We start from the raw sequence: 12,724 nt of genomic DNA on the forward strand, positions 1-12,724 counted from the left end.
CGAGTTGTCACGGTCCTTAGTGGTATTCACTCAATGTGTCCAGGTTGTGTGTACTTGATTTCTTAGATACTAACACCCTGGTTTTTTTTGAGCCATCACTGTGAATAACGTGCCTCTTTATAGCAACAGCTAATCGAGGTACATTTAAGAAGATTTTTGCGTGAGTACGCGGAGCAGAAAAAAGCTCTAGCTCGCAAGAATGCTTTTCAGCAAATGGGAAACGGAAGTGTCAAGAGATTTACTAATGATTTCATGCATTTCGTTTTTTGCAAACCATCAAATGAAAACAACAATTTTATCCAACTGTGCAAATGGACATTAAGAGTATAAACAGACGCTCTTCACATTTTCCAACATATTTTCTCTCTACAGTGAAAGAAAAACGCGGTCTCTGGCTTGGAGTTAAAACGTATCGAATGCAGAAGTATTCCAGTTCATTTTACGGCATTTTCGCGATTGAACAAGACGATTATGAGTAACAATTAGTCGTTTAAACTCTCTTGTGTTCTCCGAATTGCAATATTCGGACGTTTGTGGTCATCTACAAAGTTTCAACAACATTTTCCAACAAAGAAAATATAGATTTTTTGTACGTTTAGGAAGTGATATGAAATTTGATTTCGTTATATCTACTGTAATGTGGGTGCCAGTCTGAGTTATGGAGTGTTTAGCTCAACTCAACGATGTGATGACGCGTAATTTACGCCAAAATTCAGACTCATTTGACAACATGAAGTTCCTTGATTTTTGACTCGCTGATGAATGGACAACTCCCCGTAACAAATTTGACCAAATTTGTCCCTACGTTCTCCTGATGCGTTTCATCGGTTTATTCAAGTTGGAAGCAGGCTGCTTTGGTGTCAAGGTAAGTGTAAAATGTGAAGATTAATCATTACTTCGTATCATATGACATTTTTAATACCACCAGCTGAAAAAGCTATATCATTCAATGAGACTAACCTTTCGATACCATGCGGCAACTATATCAGTGTTTAAGATAATGATTAACTGGCAACTTAGCTGAGCAGTTTGCTATTTGCCCTGGCTTCACTTGAACAATAGTCTGTTATATTGTCTGAAGACATATAAAGGAGTCCATCAGACTCAGTGGGCAGCTCCTCCACCATGTAAACTGATGTGGGTATACTGGCACAAACTATTTTCGACTAGTACCCCGTTCATGGGAGAGTTTTGAAAGGGGTAAAATATTGAAGTGTGTAAACACAGTTTGTTGTAGCTATAATTCAATACCAAAAGAAAGACAGGACACAAAATGGCTACAACAAAAAAGACTTAAAGCACAGTTCCTCTGAAGTTGAGACCTTTAATCGATTAGGGTCAAAGTGCAGCCCGGGGAACAATGCGATCGTGGGCGCTTCAGGCACGCAACGAATGGGTTGTCAGCGCAAAACTCGAAAACAACAGATAACAAGTTCAGAGTACTGTATCAACAATAGTAACTTACAGGACAAGTCATAGTCCAGACTGCACCGTTTTGTTGGGTCGGAATAGTATATTTTCCCGAACGAACGTTGAGGAAGGGTTCCCGCCCAAATAAACACCTAGCGAACCATGATTAAAAATAGACATTGAGAGTTGAGGTCTGATTGGAATAGCGGAACCAGGGAAACAATGAAGTTTTCAACGAGGAAAAACATTAAACAAGATATTTAAAATTTTATTTTCGAAAAAAAGTAAAAAAGAGTCAGTGTAAACTTCATATGCAAGAGCTGTAAGATTCCGACAGTCCAAGATTTTTATTTGAGAGCGAGTACGTTCTGCTTCATGTGGCAAACCTTTATTGGGACTTTGGTTTCATTGCTGTCCCCTAATACTAGTTAACAGCACGGCACACAGAAAGAGCTGACCATGCCATAAAATCTCCTTGGTCATTGACTTGTACTGTAACATGAATTTATACATTAACATGGCAGATACCTGAAGCCATCATGATTTTACTCTGTAAAAAGTATTGCCAATCAATTGAAAGCATCACATTAAGAACAAATCAACATAGGTGGTACCGGTCGAGGGACTGTGATTATACATACCTAACAATTTCCAAGACCTAATCTGCTTATCGATGCTGAGTCTAAAGACTGCCGTCCAATCATAGACTATGGTCAAATGTACGTTGTCATCAAGTTTTATGCTGCCACACCTCATTTTCTACCATTTGGGTCGTTGTACGATTTAGGCGAATTGTCCACGAATTTGGCGCATTGTCACCAATGTCCATAGCTCTGCATGGCAGGGTGTGTTACCGGCGTTATACGGCCTCCCACCACACGCCGGTAACACACAGCCCTGCCATGCAGAGCTATGGACATTGGTGACAATGCGCCAAATTCGTGGACAATTCGCCTAAATCGTACGACCTAAATGGTAGAAAATGAGGCGTGGCAGCATAAAACTTGATCTCTCACAGCCCCTTCGTTCGCTACGCAGTTATGCGCCCCCAACGTCTTTCTAACAAGCAACGCTCACTCAGAGAGTCAGCCGTGCTAAAGCGTAGCGGAACTTGTCAAAAATATGGGTGGGGTTTTCACAACCAATCAAAAATCAAAAATAAAATCGAAAAAATAAGTGTTAACAGCACCTCGCCGACAGCTTTGCCGGCTCCTTTGCCGGCTCGCTGAGCCGAGCTTTGCTCAGATTCAGATCCTCAGCTCTTCAGATCAGATTCCAGACCTCAGATCTCAGATCATCTTATAACTTCAGTGGCAGATTCAAATTTACAAGCCTTTTACAATACCCCTCTTAACAGTATGATTACAATATTTAAAATAATAATTTAATATGTGTACAAGGCAGGTATGAAAACAAAAAAAATTGTCTACATAAACGTTTTTGCTCAGCAAGCTTCAACGAACACAGGTTTACATTTACAGATTACCTAGCTTGCTTCTTCCGACCCCTGAATTCCTGACACTCCCTCGCCATCAATATTACGAACGATCATTGTAAAATATGGGCGAGTCGCAAAACTCGGACCGAGACGAGACGAGACCAAAATGACCCCTCAGGCCAGGCGTTGTAAATACATCATATATACAACACTACAGAAAGCTTGCAGTTTGTTGAGAGTGTCAAAGATCGATGCACAAAGCAAGAGATAGCACAATCAACGATTGGAACAACTGAAAAAAGATTTGTTGAGATTTTTCAACTTGAGTTCAAGGCGAGCTCGAAACATGCGAATACGACGTCGGCATTTTGGCCTGAGCGATAAGCGCCAGATTCAGATTCTACTCTGATATCTACTGTTAATTATAAAAGAAAATGAGGGCAACTCCACACATCGACTCTACCAAGTTGTTTAATATTACGATATGGTGAATAAAAGGATCATTGCATTTATTTTGTGTGGAATACATGGCGAGACACCGGTGAATCGATAGTGCTTTGACCCTAGTCATGTGATCTGGGTCCCCGGTAAACCGTTTGTTGATTGAGTTTCGGAACCAAAAATGGGGTTCCTTCATCAGTCGCTCTCTTGTTTTGTATCCCCTCCGCTTGGTTGTGTGATAAAGTCATCTTTGTCCTCGAAGAGGAGAAGCCAGATTCGTTATTGAGAGAGTTAGCCACTATTACTGACTCTAAAGTGAGCGATCTGATGTGTGGTGTCATATTATAATTAAAGGTATACTATCACCTGTTCCAATTTTTCCACAGTTACCATGGAAAGAGAAAATCTAACCAATCACAGATTTTAAGCGTGTGGCCGCTTTTTAAAAACAGCGCCCTCACATGGGTTATTTGAATACCAAGGAACGCCCCTTTGACCATATATTGGCATATTTAGATTACAGGTGACTGTATACCTTTAACTTGACCCAGCATCGACCGGAGTTTCTGGACGCTTATAAGGATTTTTGTTTTAGGGCATATTTTGACCGTTGCTAGTGCTCGTTATGTTAACAGTAAATGTTGTACTAATCTGACAACGATTAGTTTGTTTTAGGCATTTAAATCGATTATCCGAACTTTTGGTTTTGTGTCAATTTTTCATGGACTTTGTAATAGATTTCGGGTCGATATTGGTGCCTGCTGTAAGCATGTTGTGAAAGGCTGTTTCGAGAAATAAATCTTATTTCTCCTTGTTTAGCCATTTCCAGGTTTTATGGTTTCGTTAACAATATTTGCTGTGAACGGCCTTTGAAATTGGTTTGGTCTGAAGAGAGTATTGGTTTATTTAATTCATTCCGCAAACTTTTATTACCTATATGGCAGCTCTCTCAGCTGCTGCCTATATGCAAAAAAAAAAAAAAACAAAAAAAAAAAAACACAAAAAAAACGAAACTTTTATATCAGAAAGATAGGTCTTTTGGTCTCGTCTCGGTCCGGGTTTTGCGACTCGCCTAAAATATGGGTAGTCGATAGCCAGCATTTACATGATCGTCGCGGTCTTGATCGTTCGATCGCTGGTGTGTTTATCTCTATATATTGACTATAGAGGGCGTAAATCGGCACTAACGTTCCTTCTGCCACATGATTGCTTGATTGCCTACACACGTGATCACATAACAAGAGGAATCATTGCGCGCCCCTGTCTTCGACTGATGACGTTTTGATTCTGAGATCGAAGTTTTTAAGTTCTAAATTATGTTTTATTTATAAGTATATTACATCAAACTTTGAAAGTTGTGAAATTTCCATTTCGAATCTGCGTCTGAAGTTATAGGATCTGAGATCTGAATCTGAAGTGATCTGAGGATTTAGGATCTGAATCTGAGGATTTGAAAAGTCAACTCTACCATACAAAATCAAAGAAACTAAAAAAGACAGTAAACTGATGAAAGAAATAACATCGCCTGTGGAGGTAGTAGCGGAGAATACCTCAATGGATCGACGAAACGTTTTTAGCGAAAAGTTTAAAATATGTTTCTGAACCTCAGTAAACGATATAAACATTACGAGGGATGTTCCATCTTTGCTTGTCGTTTGATGTTTTTCGCTGGAGGAGTATTAGTCCGTGGGCTAGAGGGGGTCTACGTGCACCCCCCCCACAGGATAACAAACCTGTATTTTTCAGAACCCTTGGGATCCTAGAATACGAAATGGATTTAACAGAAAAAATATAGGGACGCAATAGCTGTTATGGTCATGTTTTGAAGGGTACCGCAAAATCACGATTTTCCAAGCCAAATGCATTTTCGTCAAATCTGTCTTCTTGTAAGTCATGTGCTGAGCTCATTTTTAAACATAACCTCACTTGTTTGGTATCATTAGAAAGGGAATTTATTCTTCTTTAAGATGACATATTGCACTATGCAATATATTCTACAGTTTTTGTCAAATATAACCAAAACTTACCCCTTACCCCAAAATTTAACATTACAAATTACAGAAAATCTCAAATTCTACCAATTTTTTAGCTAGGCATAATAAAAAATGCAATGCTTTGTCTGAAATCTGTTTTATTTGATACAGGGACATGTCAGAAATATGAAATAGACTTTTAACAGAAAAAATATTGGGAATCTACAGCTGTAACAGTCATATTTTGAAGGGTACCGCAAAATCATAGTGTTGCAGATTTGCATGCATTTTTGTTAAAACTGTCTTCCTATAAGTTATTTGCTGAGCTTGTTTTTGAATATAACCTGGTTTGTTAGGTATCATTAGAAAGATAATTTACTAATCTTTAGAATGACATATTGTAACATGCAATATCTTCTATAGTTTTCATGATATATAACCAAAACTTACCCTATACCCCAAAGTTTACATTGAAAATTTCAGTCATAGCTAAAACCAAATTCTACCATTTTTTTAGCTTGACACATAAAATCTGGCCGTTTTTGCTATTAAATCTATTTTATTTGTTACAGAGACATGTCAGAAAGATGAAATAGACTTTTAACAGAAAAATATTGGGAATCTACAGCTGTAACAGTCATATTTTGAAGGGTACCGCAAAATCATAGTGTTGCAGATTTGCATGCATTTTTGTTAAAACTGTCTTCCTATAAGTTATCTGCTGAGCTTGTTTTTGAATATAACCTGGCTTGTTAGGTATCATTAGAAAGATAATTTACTAATCTTTAGAATGACATATTGTAACATGCAATATCTTCTATAGTTTTCATGATATATAACCAAAACTTACCCCATACCCCAAAGTTTACATTGAAAATTTCAGTCATAGCTAAAACCAAATTCTACCATTTTTTTAGCTTGACACTAAAAATCTGGCCGTTTTTGCTATTAAATCTATTTTATTTGTTACAGAGACATGTCAGAAATATGAAATAGACTTTTAACAGCAAAAATATTGGGAATCTACAGCTGTAACAGTCATATTTTGAAGGGTACCGCAAAATCATAGTGTTGCAGATTTGCATGCATTTTTGTTAGAACTGTCTTTCTATAAGTTATCTGCTGAGCTTGTTTTTGAATATAACCTGGTTTGTTGGGTATCATTAGAAAGATAATTTACTAATCTTTAGAATGACATATTGTAACATGCAATATCTTCTATAGTTTTCATGATATATAACCAAAACTTACCCCATACCCCAAAGTTTACATTGAAAATTTCAGTCATAGCTAAAACCAAATTCTACCATTTTTTTACCTAGACATATAAAATCTGGTCGTTTTTGCTATTAAATATATTTTATTTGGTGTAGGAACATGTAGAAATATGAAATAGACTTTGAACAGAAAGAATATTGGGATTCTATGGCTGTAACAGGCATATTCTGTGGAGTACTGCAAAATCACAGCAGTGCAGACTGATATGTGTTTTGTTAACTTTGTCCCATTGTAGGTCATCTGCTGCGCTTATTTTATCAGCTAACCATGTTTATTTGGTACCATTGAAAAGCTAATTTACTACGTTTTAAAATGACATATTGTTATATGCCATATCTTATATAGTTTTCATGGCATATGACGAAAACTTACCCCATACCACAAAGTTTATATCGAAAATTACTTTCGTAGCTATCGTCAAATTCTACCAATTTTCTAGCTAGACATAACAAATAAGGCAATGCTTTACATGAAATCTTTTTATTTGGTATGGGGGAATGTCAGAAATATGAAATAGACTTTTAACAGAAAATATATTGGGACTCTACAACTGTAACAGTCATATTTTGAAGGGTCTCGCAAAATCACAGTATTGCCAACTCGCTTGCTTTTTTGTTAAATCTGTCTTCTTAAAAGTCATCTGCTGAGCTTGATTGTTGACATAACCTGGCTTGTTAGGTATCAATAGAAAGGTCATTTACTAGTTTTTAAAATGACATATTGTAATATGCAATGTCTTGTTTAGGTTTCATGAAATAGGACCAAAGCTTACCCCATACCCCGAGGTTTACACAGCAAATTACTGCAAATCTGAAACTCTACCATTTTTTACAATTTATAAACTTTATATGCCAAAGGCAATGCTTGTATGCAATGTATGAAATATGTGTTTTTGTTAATAAAGTATGTTAAAAATATGAAATTAACTTTTAACAGAAACATAATATGATTTTGTAGCCTTTTGGATCATATTTGGAAGGGTACCCCAGGTATCAGGGCAATTTGCCGAAACACATACATTTGCAATATATGGGTTCCCCTCCAAAAATGATCCAAATGGCTACTAAATTGCATCATCTTCCCGTTAAAAGTTAATTTTATACTTGTGACATACTTTTTTAACAAATAATCAGATTTTAAACAAGAATTGCCTTTTGTATTATGTGCTGCAAAAAATGGTAGAATTTAAGATAAGCTGTAATTTGCGATTTGAACTTTTTGGGTATGGGGTAAAGTTTGACCATATTCCAGGAAAACTATGAATGACATTGTATATTACAATATGTCATCTTAAAGAAGAATAAATTTTCCTACTAATGATACCTCACAAGCCAGGTTGTGTCACAAAATAAGTTCAGCAGATGACTTACAAGAAGAAGAATTTAACAAAAAAGGTGCCAGTTTGCGGTACTGCGATTTTGCATTTCCCTTCAAATATGGCTGTTACAACTATACAGTCCAAATATTTTTTCTGTTAAAAGTCTATTCCATATTTCTGACATGACCCAGTACCATATACTACAGATTTAATACCGAAACAGAGCTATTTTTATCATGTCTAGCTAAAAATTCACGGAATTTGATCACGTTATCTATGAAAATACTTTCAATATAAACCTTGGGGTATGGGGTACGTTTTGGTCATATTCCATGAAAACTATACAAGATATTGCCTGTTACAATATGTCATTGTAAAAACTATTTAATTACCTTTTCAATGATACCAAACAAACCCGGTTATAATCAAAAACAAGCTCATTAGACGACTTATAAGATGACAGATTTAACAAAAACGCATGCGAATCAGGAATACTGAGATTTTGCTGTACCCTTCAAAATACAGCTGTTACAGCTATAGAATCCCAATATTTTTTCTGTTAAAAGTTCATTTCATATTTCTGATATGGCCAAGTACAAAATAAAACAGATTTCATACAAAAAATTGCCTAATTTTTTATGTCTGCGTAAAAAAATTGCTTGAATTTGACATTAGCTATGACAATAGTTTTCGATGTAAATTTTGGGGTATAGGGTAAGTTTTGGTCATATTTCATAAAAATGTGTACAAGATATTGCATGTTACAATATGTCTTTTTAAAAAGATTAGTAAATAATCTTACTAATGATACCTAACAAGCCAGGTTATATTCGAAAACAAGCTCAGCAGTTGACTTAAAAGACGATAGATTCAACAAAAATGCACGCAAGTCAGGAATACTGAGATTTTGCGGTACCCTTCAAAATTTGACTGTTACAACTACAGAATTCCAATCTTTTTTCTGTTAAAAGTCTATTTTATATTTTTGACATGACCCATTACCGAATGAAATAGATTTCATACAAATAAATGCCGGAATTTATATGTCTAGGTAAAGAAAATGGTAGAATTTGATTTTAGCTATGACTGCAATTTTCAATGTAAACTTTGGGGTATGGGGTAAGTTTTGGTTATATATCATGCAAACTATAGAAGATATTGCATGTTACAATATGTCATTCTAAAGATTAGTAAATTATCTTTCTAATGATACCTAACAAACCAGGTTATATTCAAAACAAGCTCAGCAGATAACTTATAGGAAGACAGTTTTAACAAAAATGCATGCAAATCTGCTACACTATGATTTTGCGGTACCCTTCAAAATATGACTGTTACAGATGTAGATTCTCAATATTTTTTTGCTGTTAAAAGTCTATTTCATATTTCTGACATGTCCTTGTAACAAATAAAATAGATTTAATAGCAAAAACGGCCAGATTTTTTGTGTCAAGCTAAAAAAATGGTAGAATTTGGTTTTAGCTATGACTGAAATTTTCAATGTAAACTTTGGGGTATGGGGTAAGTTTTGGTTATATATCATGCAAACTATAGAAGATATTGCATGTTACAATATGTCATTCTAAAGATTAGTAAATTATCTTTCTAATAATACCTAACAAGCCAGGTTATATTCAAAAACAAGCTCAGCAGATAACTTATAGGAAGACAGTTTTAGCAAAAATACATGCAAATCTGCAACACTATGATTTTGCGGTACCCTTCAAAATATGACTGTTAAAGCTGTAGATTCCCAATATTTTTTCTGTTAAAAGTCTATTTCATATTTCTGACATGTCCCTGTATCAAATAAAACAGATTTCAGACAAAGCATTGTATTTTTTATTATGCCTAGTGTTATGTAGGTCATTTCCCCCCACACTCATCATGACCTGAGTTCAATTAGTCTAGAACATTCTCAAGGTCACTGCCCTTAATGACCTCACAACCTTGAATTCAATTAGTCATGTTTTGAATGTTCTGGAAAGTTGATTAGTTGTGTAAGAGAGATAATTTTAGAACAGTAATTAGCATGTCAATAAAAGTTCTAGATTGTTCTTATATGCTTATGTAAACACATGAGTATAAATACTGGGACAGCAGGCTTGCAGTCAGACTTTTGGGATCGTGTCTCTTGTGTGTTACTAAACTCCAGCAGTAGTCATTCTCAAGACTTTTCAAGACCTCACTGTCAACGCTGGATTTATACTGTGGACTTTGTGCAACTACAAGCCTGCAAGCCGAAGGACTGTTCATTCATCCGACTGACTGTTACAACTCTGAGACTGGAGCTTTGCCGTCCTAGCTGAGATAAGTAGTCTGTACACTTTTAAAGCTTGTACTCTATCCCTGACTTAGCAATTAGTTTTATTTTCGTAATAAATTTTGTTTAAACGTTAACTGCTGAGTTCACCCTTTTGTTCGTTTTCTCTGCACGTAACAAATTGGGGGCTCGTCCGGGAGACGAATATTTTGAGCCGTTTGACAACATTTTGACAGCCTTTTCAAAACTACTGTATACTGTGAACTCAGCGAAATTTAATCATGGCGGAATTTAAACCAGAGGAAATGGATGACCTTGATCAGGACACATTTGATTCTCTCAGAAAAGACGACCTCATAGCACTGGCCAATTTCCTTAAAGTAGAAGTCAAAAGATCCATGCGCAAGAGGGAAATTCAGTACCATATTGCAAAACATTTAGTTGATTTAGGCCAATTTGAGGAATCCACCCTGAAAGATTATGAGCCCGAGTCTACCTCTGAACTCAGAAAATTAGAATTAGAAATGCAGACAAATTTGGAGATTAAGAAACTAGAATTAAAAATGAAAGAAAAAGAAATACAAATGCAGTTAGAAATGGAAGAAAGACAGAGAGAGAAAGATAGGCAGGAAAGATTAGAAATGGAAGAAAGACAGAGAGAAAAAGAATTGCGATTAGAAGAACAGCGATTACAGGTAGAAATAAACGTTTAGAGCTTGGACAGCCAGGAAATTCTTCCCTTCAGACAAGTTTGACATCACTAAGCATTTCAGGTTAGTTCCCCCTTTCCAAGAAAAGGATGTTGATAAATATTTCCTTCATTTTGAGAAAATTGCTCAGAGTCTGAATTGGCCTAAGGAGTCCTGGTCTATGCTTTTGCAGAGTGCTTTGGTGGGTAAAGCCAGAGAAATTTACATTCAGTTGTCAGTAGAGCAGGCTTCAAATTATAATTCTGTGAAGGAATTAATTCTCAAGGGCTATGAGTTGGTGCCTGAAGCTTACCGTCAGAAATTTAGGGATTGTGAGAAGGTGAAGGATCAAACTTATGTTGAATTTGCTCGAACAAAAGAACAACTGTTTGATCGTTGGTGTTCTTCTGAAATGGTCAGTCAGAATTATGACAAATTACGACAGCTTGTTTTGATTGAGGAATTTAAAAGGTGCATTCGGAGTGACATCAAGACGTTTATCAATGAACAAAAGGCAGATACATTAGAGGTTGCTGCACGTTTGGCCGATGATATTATTCATTGACCCACAAATCTTCATTTCTCAGCAAACCATCCCAGTCCTTTTCCTACAGAAACAATGCAGGTAAATTTAACTCCTCCTTTTCATCCAAGAATTTCTCAAAGGAAAGTAGGAAATCAAATGACAACAGATCACAAAATTTAAGTAACACTCACACATCATCAGATCCCAAGTCTCAATCTCCTTCTGACAAACAGTTCGGTACACTTTCTTGTAATTATTGTAAAAAAGATGGCCATTTAATGTCAGAGTGTTTCAAATTGAAAAGAAAACGTGAAGGTCAAAGTGGTCAAAGTGGATCTAAGCCAACCGGCTTTATTTCTTCATCAACTCAATTAGAGTCTAATAATGTGTGTAACACATTTTCTGAGGTTAAACCCCTCTCATCCCCAATTATTGAGGTCAAGGTCAATTCTTCTCAAGATAGCATTATGGGTATTTTCGAACCATTTATTCATGATGGTTTTATATCACTTTCTAGTGATTTTTCTTCTGCTACCCCTGTCAAAATTCTAAGAGATACCGGGGCTTCCCAGTCTCTTTGTTGGCAGATACCCTGCCGTTTTCTGAAAAGTCATTTTCAGGTTCTAAAGTTCTTATTAAGGGGTAGATTGCAATGACTACATTCCTGTTCCTCTCCATAATGTCTACTTGTCTTCGGACTTTGTTTCTGGACCTGTGACTTTAGGTATTAGGCCTTTTTTGCCTTTTGAAGGGATTCACCTTCTTCTTGGAAACGACCTTGCCGGGGACAAGGTCATTACTAATCCACTTGTGACTGATAATCCTAGTTTAGATCAGGATCCAGAGCCAATTGAACAAGAGATACCCGATTTATTTCCTTCATGTGCCATTACTCGAGCCATGTCAAAGAAAACTTCCGAGAATCAAAATACTCTCAAAATAATGTCACAGATTTGACTTAAATGACACCTTTCTCAGTCAGGTGTTTGACACGGATCATTCCGTTATCCCTCGTGGATTTGAAACTTCCAGTAAAACTTCTGCTGACCAAAGTCAGACATTTTCTAGATCAAATCTCATTGCAGAACAACACAAAGACCCAGATATTTTGTCTTTGTTTGACAGGGTAGATGATGAAGGTAAAACTTCAGATAGCTCTGTTTCCTATTATACAAAATCTGGTATTCTCATGCGTAAATGGAGACCTCCAGATGTCTTGGTTGATGACGACTGGGCATAAAACATCAAATTGTGGTTCCAAAGCCCTATCGTGCTGAAATATTGCGCCTGGCCCATGAAACGCCCTGGGCTGGTCATTTGGGAGTAAGGAAAACTTATCACAAAATTCTCAGTCACTTTTATTGGCCTAATCTCAGGCAGGATGTAAC

The 12,724-nt window shown here is 36.3% G+C and overlaps 1 long non-coding RNA gene across 1 annotated transcript in view; it reads left to right on the forward strand.

The window, feature by feature from the left end:
- Positions 1-12,724, forward strand: part of LOC139115536 (uncharacterized) — a 43,541-nt gene that overhangs the window by 233 nt on the left and 30,584 nt on the right. Inside the window, exon 2 of the long non-coding RNA XR_011548141.1 lies at positions 373-865. This is a non-coding gene — a long non-coding RNA (uncharacterized lncRNA). The remainder of the gene's footprint in view (positions 1-372; positions 866-12,724) is intronic.

This window comes from Ptychodera flava, chromosome 17, assembly GCF_041260155.1.
Source record: "Ptychodera flava strain L36383 chromosome 17, AS_Pfla_20210202, whole genome shotgun sequence".
NCBI lineage: Eukaryota > Metazoa > Hemichordata > Enteropneusta > Ptychoderidae > Ptychodera > Ptychodera flava.